Here is a 5,895-nt window from a genome sequence, read left to right as displayed (position 1 = left end):
CATATACTATCTTCCAAAAGAATTATTTTGTAAAACTGATGCCTTGGGTATGGAAAAAGATAATATGGTAAAAACCATATTTTTCTTTCTGGGACATTAAAGTTCTAAATCTATCTATTCAAGCTGCTTTGAAATACATACCTTGCTTATGAATCACTGTCTGCCATAGGAGTGAGTAAGGACAACCCTCAAATTAATAAGTAGAGAAAAATATGGAAAAATTAACTCATACTATATTTGATGACATATATACTAAAATTGAAATGATACATAGATTAGCATTGTCCTTGCACAGAGATGACATGCAAACTTGTAAAGTGTTCCATATTGTTGTTGCAAGAAGAATTAACAGGGCTACTTTAAGCTAAGACAATCCCCACAAGTACAAAAATTCTACATAAAGATAGCACAAATCCCCATCACAACAATCTCTCTCAATGTCAATGGACTAAATGTGCCAATTCAGAGGCACAGAATGGGAAGATGAATTATAAAACTGAACCCAACATTCTGCTGCCTGAAGAAACACTTCTGAACTATCAAAGCAACCATGGGCTCAAATTCAAAGGCTGGAAAACAATTCTTCAAGAAAGAAAAGAACAGCTCCACAAAGCTGGAGTGGCCATACTAGTATCAGACCACATGGACTTCAGGCTATAGGTTATAAGAGACAGTGAAGGTCATTTCTTCATGATCATGGGATCTGTACATCAGAAAAAACTCACCCTCCTCAATGTAGATTCTCCTCATGACAGACCAGCAAAATACTTAAAAACAACTTCTAATTGACTTAAAGAAAAACATTGATAGCAACACTATACTAGTTGGAGATTTCAACACTACTTTGTCACTTCTCAATAGATCAAACAGACTAAAGATCAGCAAGGAAATATTTTCTTTAAGGTAAGTAATGAACAACTGTTGGCTTAGAGAAGAAATCAAAGAGGAAATAAAAAGTTTCCAGAAACAAATGAGAATGAGTACACGAGCTACCAGAACTTGTGGGACACAGCAAAAGCAGTGTTAATAGGAAAGAGTATAGCTCTGCCAGAATTCATCAGGAAGAAAGAGAGGATCTACATGAATTAATTAGAGCTCAAGATTTTGGAAAATGACCAACAAAAGTAGTCCAAACTAGGCTGGAGGAAGGAAATAATAAAACTTGTACCAGACGTCAATGAGCTAGAATCCCAAAATACAATCCAAAAGACCAATAAGAGCAAAAGCTGGTTCTTTGAGAAAATAAATAAGATCAATAAACCACGAGAAACCTCTCAAATTAACAAAGAGAAATAATTCTAATAAATCAAATCAGAAATGCAAATGGGCATATCCTAATAGAAACTACAGAAATCCATAGGATCATCAGAGATTATATTGAGAAACTTTGCAGCAGGAAATGAGAGAATCTTGAATAAATTGATAAATTTTTGGATTCCAATTGCCTCCCAACGTTGAACCAAGAAGATTTGGAATACTTGAACCTATCAATACCAAGGAAATTGAAATGATGGTCAAAAGTATCCCCCCCAAACAGAATCCCTGGCCCAGATGGATTCAATAGTGAAATATTTCAAACCTTTAAAGAGGAAATGCTGCCGACATTTTTCAAGATTTTCCAGGAAATTGAAGAATCAGAAATACTCCCAAATAGTTTCTATGAGGCAAAGATCACCCTAATACTCAAAACAGACAGAGACACCACAAAAAAAGAAAATTACAGACCTATTTCCTTGATGAATACAGATACACAGATTGTCAAGAAAATACCAGCAAAGAGAATCCAGTAACTCAACAAAAGATCACACACTATGACCAAGTAGGTTTATCTTGGGGATGCAAGGATGGCTTAACATTCTCTAGTCAATCAACAGAATACACCATCTCAATAAAATAAAGATAGTCATATGATCATATCAATATATGTAGATAAAGCATTTGATGACATCCAGCACCTATTCATGATGAAAAACTCTCAACAAAATGGGAGTTGAAAGTACTTTCCTCAATCTAGTCAAAGCAAATTACCACAAACCCAAAGCAAGCGTTATTCTCAATGGGGAAAAACTAAAGGCTTGGAGCAGAAATCAATGAGCTAGAATCCCAGAATATAATCAGGCACAAAACAAGTTACCCCCTCTCACCACTCCTATTCAACATAGTACTTGAAGTACTTGCCATATGATTTCGGTAAAAAAAAAAAAAGATATCAAGGGCATCCAGATAATAAAGGAAGAACTCAAGCTTTTACTATTTGGAGACGACATGATACTATACTTAGAAAATCCCAAAGAATCTACAAAAAAGCACCTGGGAACAATAGATTTGTTTAGTAAAGTAGCATATTACAAAATCAATATCTGGTACTCCATGGCTTTCCCATATATCAATAATGAAAGAGAAAAAAGAGATAGAGAAAAACAATCCCATTCACAATAATACCTCAGAAAATCGAGTATATTAGAATCAACTAAAAAGGTTAAGGAACTATACAAAAAAAAAACCTACAAAACACTACTTCACGAAAAAAGAGAGTATATGAGGAAATGGAATCACATCCCATGCTCATAGATTGAGAGATTTAGTACTGTCAAAATGGCAATACACCCCAAAGCTCTATAAAGATTTAATGCACATTCTATAAGGATACCCATGATATTTTTCAAATAAATAGATTAAACACTCTTGAAACTCATACACAACCATATACTCCCATGAAGAGCTAAAGCAATCTTTGGTAAAAAGAAGAAGGGAACACCTTCCCCAACTTCAAACCCTACTACAGAGTTATAGTAATCAAAATATCATGACATTCATATAAAGACAGACCTCAGAACAATGGAATGTAGTCAAATATCCTGACGCTGGCCCTCAGATTATTATTACCGAATCTTTCATAACGGCTCAAGAAATATGAAGTTGAGCTAGGAACTCTCTTCAGCAACTGGTGCTGGGAAAACTGGACAGCAACATGCAAAAAAAAAAAAAATGAACTCGACCTCTTTATAGTGCCAGGCACAAAGTCAGATCAAATGTATTAAAGACCTCAATATCATACCTGAATTCTTAAGATATATGGAGAAAAATGTGGGAAGATCCCTTCATGACATTCAAGCTAATGGAAACTTCTAGAATGAAACACCACTGACCAAGGAAGAGGAAGTGAAGATGAACAAATGAGACTACATTAAACTAAGAAGTTTCTGCAACTTAGAAAAAATGGTGCCCATGATAAAAAGAGAGCCCACGTAATGGGGAAAAATTATTTATGCAATACCCATACAATTAACCTCAAAATTCTGATTCCTGTATCATTAAGAACACTAAGTAGTTCCTGTGAATTTTATTCTTCCTCACATATATTTACTCTAAAATATTTTAGATTTCCTTTTAAACCACAGGTAAAAAGGTAAAATTATAAGTCTTTTTAAAAATAAAAAATAACCACTATACATAGCCAGGTGCGACCCAAAAAACAAAAAAAGCAAGCAAGCCAGGAAACAAGCAAGAAAGAAATTAAAAATTAAAAAATAATGCTGTTTGCAATGCTAAATATCAATCCCAGATCATCATACAATGGAAGGCAAATGCTCTATCACTGAGTTATATCCCTGTTCTGAAACATTTAAAAAGGTCTTATTTGATGTGTCATTGCATTTTATTTTTTAAAAAATGCTCTTCTTAGTATACCTTGTCGCCACTGTACCGCCTACTTCTTGACCTTTGCTTCTCTTGTATATTTTACCACTAAGCCTCAGTTGTCACCTTATCCTTCCTATAGCCATGCTTTCCTTGGACAAACTTTCCAAGATCATGTCTGGCTTGCTTTAACTTGGCATAAAATGGAAACCTTATTTTCTGGATCTTCTCACGCTAGAGGTGATGATGTTTTCGACCCAGGAGAACTCTTTTCTGGGGAGATTTCTGGCTGTTTCTACTTGACTTCAAAATATCTAAAGGCAAGTCATCATCTTTTTTTGTGTGTGTTTTTGGGTCACACCTGGCGATGCACAGGGTTTACTCCTGGTTCTGCACTCAGGAATTACACCTCACGGTGCTTGGGGGGGACCATACAGGATGCTGGCAATCTAACCTGGGTAGGCCGTGTGCAAGGTAAATGCCCTACATGCTGTATAGCTCCAGCTCCCCCGCCCCGCATCCCCATAATTCATCATCTTGAGGGCCTCAGATGTTTACCTTCCATTTAGAAACTTCATCTTTACATTTACACAGTAAATTGAAACCACAAAACCATTGGATGACATGTTATAAGGGTAGCAGCCATGAGCAAACATTGATAACCCATAAGTGGGCATGAATGAATTCTGTCTCAGAGGCTTCACTTCTGAGGATACCTGTCACTACCTCCTTTCTGTTACATGTCCGAGGATCAGAATCTACATCAGGCCATCAGTAGAAATTGTCCACCCGAAAGCTAGCCTTCCACTGGGATCAGAATCCTTGATCCATCTAACTTGAAATTTTTCATTCATGACTTGTTGACCTTGTTTCAGTCTGAGGCATCCAGTGCATAAACTCAGCTTTCCCATTGTTTCCATAGGAAATCCAAATACCTAAGAATGTTATCATTTCTGACGCCACTGTTAAAGATTTTATTGGAATTCCACGGTACGATACTATCATTAATGTTATAATATTACTGTTCTCCATAGTCCGGATCTCCCCAAAGAAATCTCTACCCTCCTCCCTCCAAGTGCAGACTCCAGTTTATCATGCTCCTGAACGTACTTCTAATAGTTTCACTCAGGTTCTCCCGTAAAGTGCACAAGTTAAGTTCATACCACTCCAAGTTCTTATTCCTAAACTACAAGAGTGGGCTTGGTCCTCAAGCTTGTGTTCTCCCTTGAAGAAATATCGTGCTTCCTTTCTCTATGTCTCTCTTTGCTTGCTTTGTTAAACAAGTGTTCTCCTTGAACATATATTCCATTCCACCCTACACCTGTTTCACAAGTTTCTAAGTGTTTTTCAGTAAAATCTATTTTGCTTCCCTAAACTAAAAATTTTAAAACACCAGAGCATTGTTAAAACCAATGTTTGTATCTTTTAAACCACAAATTTTGAAAATGAAAGGTGGTAAAGCAATGGAATACTACTCAGTTGTATGAAGTGAAATCTTCTTATAATTTGTATAAAAATGGATAACATGAGGATATTATGTTTAGTGACATAAACCAGGCAGAGAAAGATAGGCATCATACAAGTTCATGCATATGTGGCATATGGAGAAATCTAATTAATAGAATAAAATGAGACAGACAAACGTCTAAAACATAATTTATATTCTATGATGTATAATTCAATTAATAATGGTTTCTCATACACATAATTCCAACATGACACTCCTCATTCTCTCAAAGAATAAACCCTCCCTCTCCCCCCAAAACCCCAGAATCCCTCACTCCCAATCCCCTGAGTCAATTGTGTGGATCAGTTCTCCCCTTACATTGCTCTTGAACCTTTGTTGCTACCTTGCTGTGTGTCTTTAAAATCCACATATGAGAAAAATCTCTCTGTATCTGTTCCTTTCCTTAAGGCTAACTTTACATGCATGATATCCTCTAGTTTCATCCAATGTTGAAAATTGCATAATTCTGATCTTTCAAAGCAATAAAAACAAACTTTAGAACTATGAGACTATTTAGTTTCCAGATGGATAGGTGTAATCAAAGTGGAAAAACTGAACAATGGTGAATGACAGAGTAGGCCTTTCAGTAGTGAGTGTAATATGATACATGTACTTTGACTCTGCATAATCTGAAAATTTATGAAATTCTATAATATAATTCTATAAAGTAATTTTAAATAATCAAAAAGTATTTAAATAATTTTCATTTATCTATGATTTTGACATATCTTTTGTGTGAAACTATCAAA

The 5,895-nt window shown here is 35.5% G+C and overlaps 1 pseudogene; it reads left to right on the top strand.

Annotated features, from left to right (window-relative positions):
- Positions 1-233: 233 nt before the first annotated feature.
- Positions 234-332, top strand: LOC130025812 (uncharacterized; annotated as a pseudogene).
- The last annotated feature ends 5,563 nt before the right edge of the window (positions 333-5,895 follow it).

This window comes from Sorex fumeus, unplaced genomic scaffold (assembly GCF_029834395.1).
Source record: "Sorex fumeus unplaced genomic scaffold, SorFum_2.1 ptg000032l, whole genome shotgun sequence".
In the NCBI taxonomy this organism is placed as follows: domain Eukaryota; kingdom Metazoa; phylum Chordata; class Mammalia; order Eulipotyphla; family Soricidae; genus Sorex; species Sorex fumeus.
The sequence above is the reverse complement of the archived record's forward strand: the minus strand, read 5'-3'. Positions and strand labels throughout refer to the sequence as shown.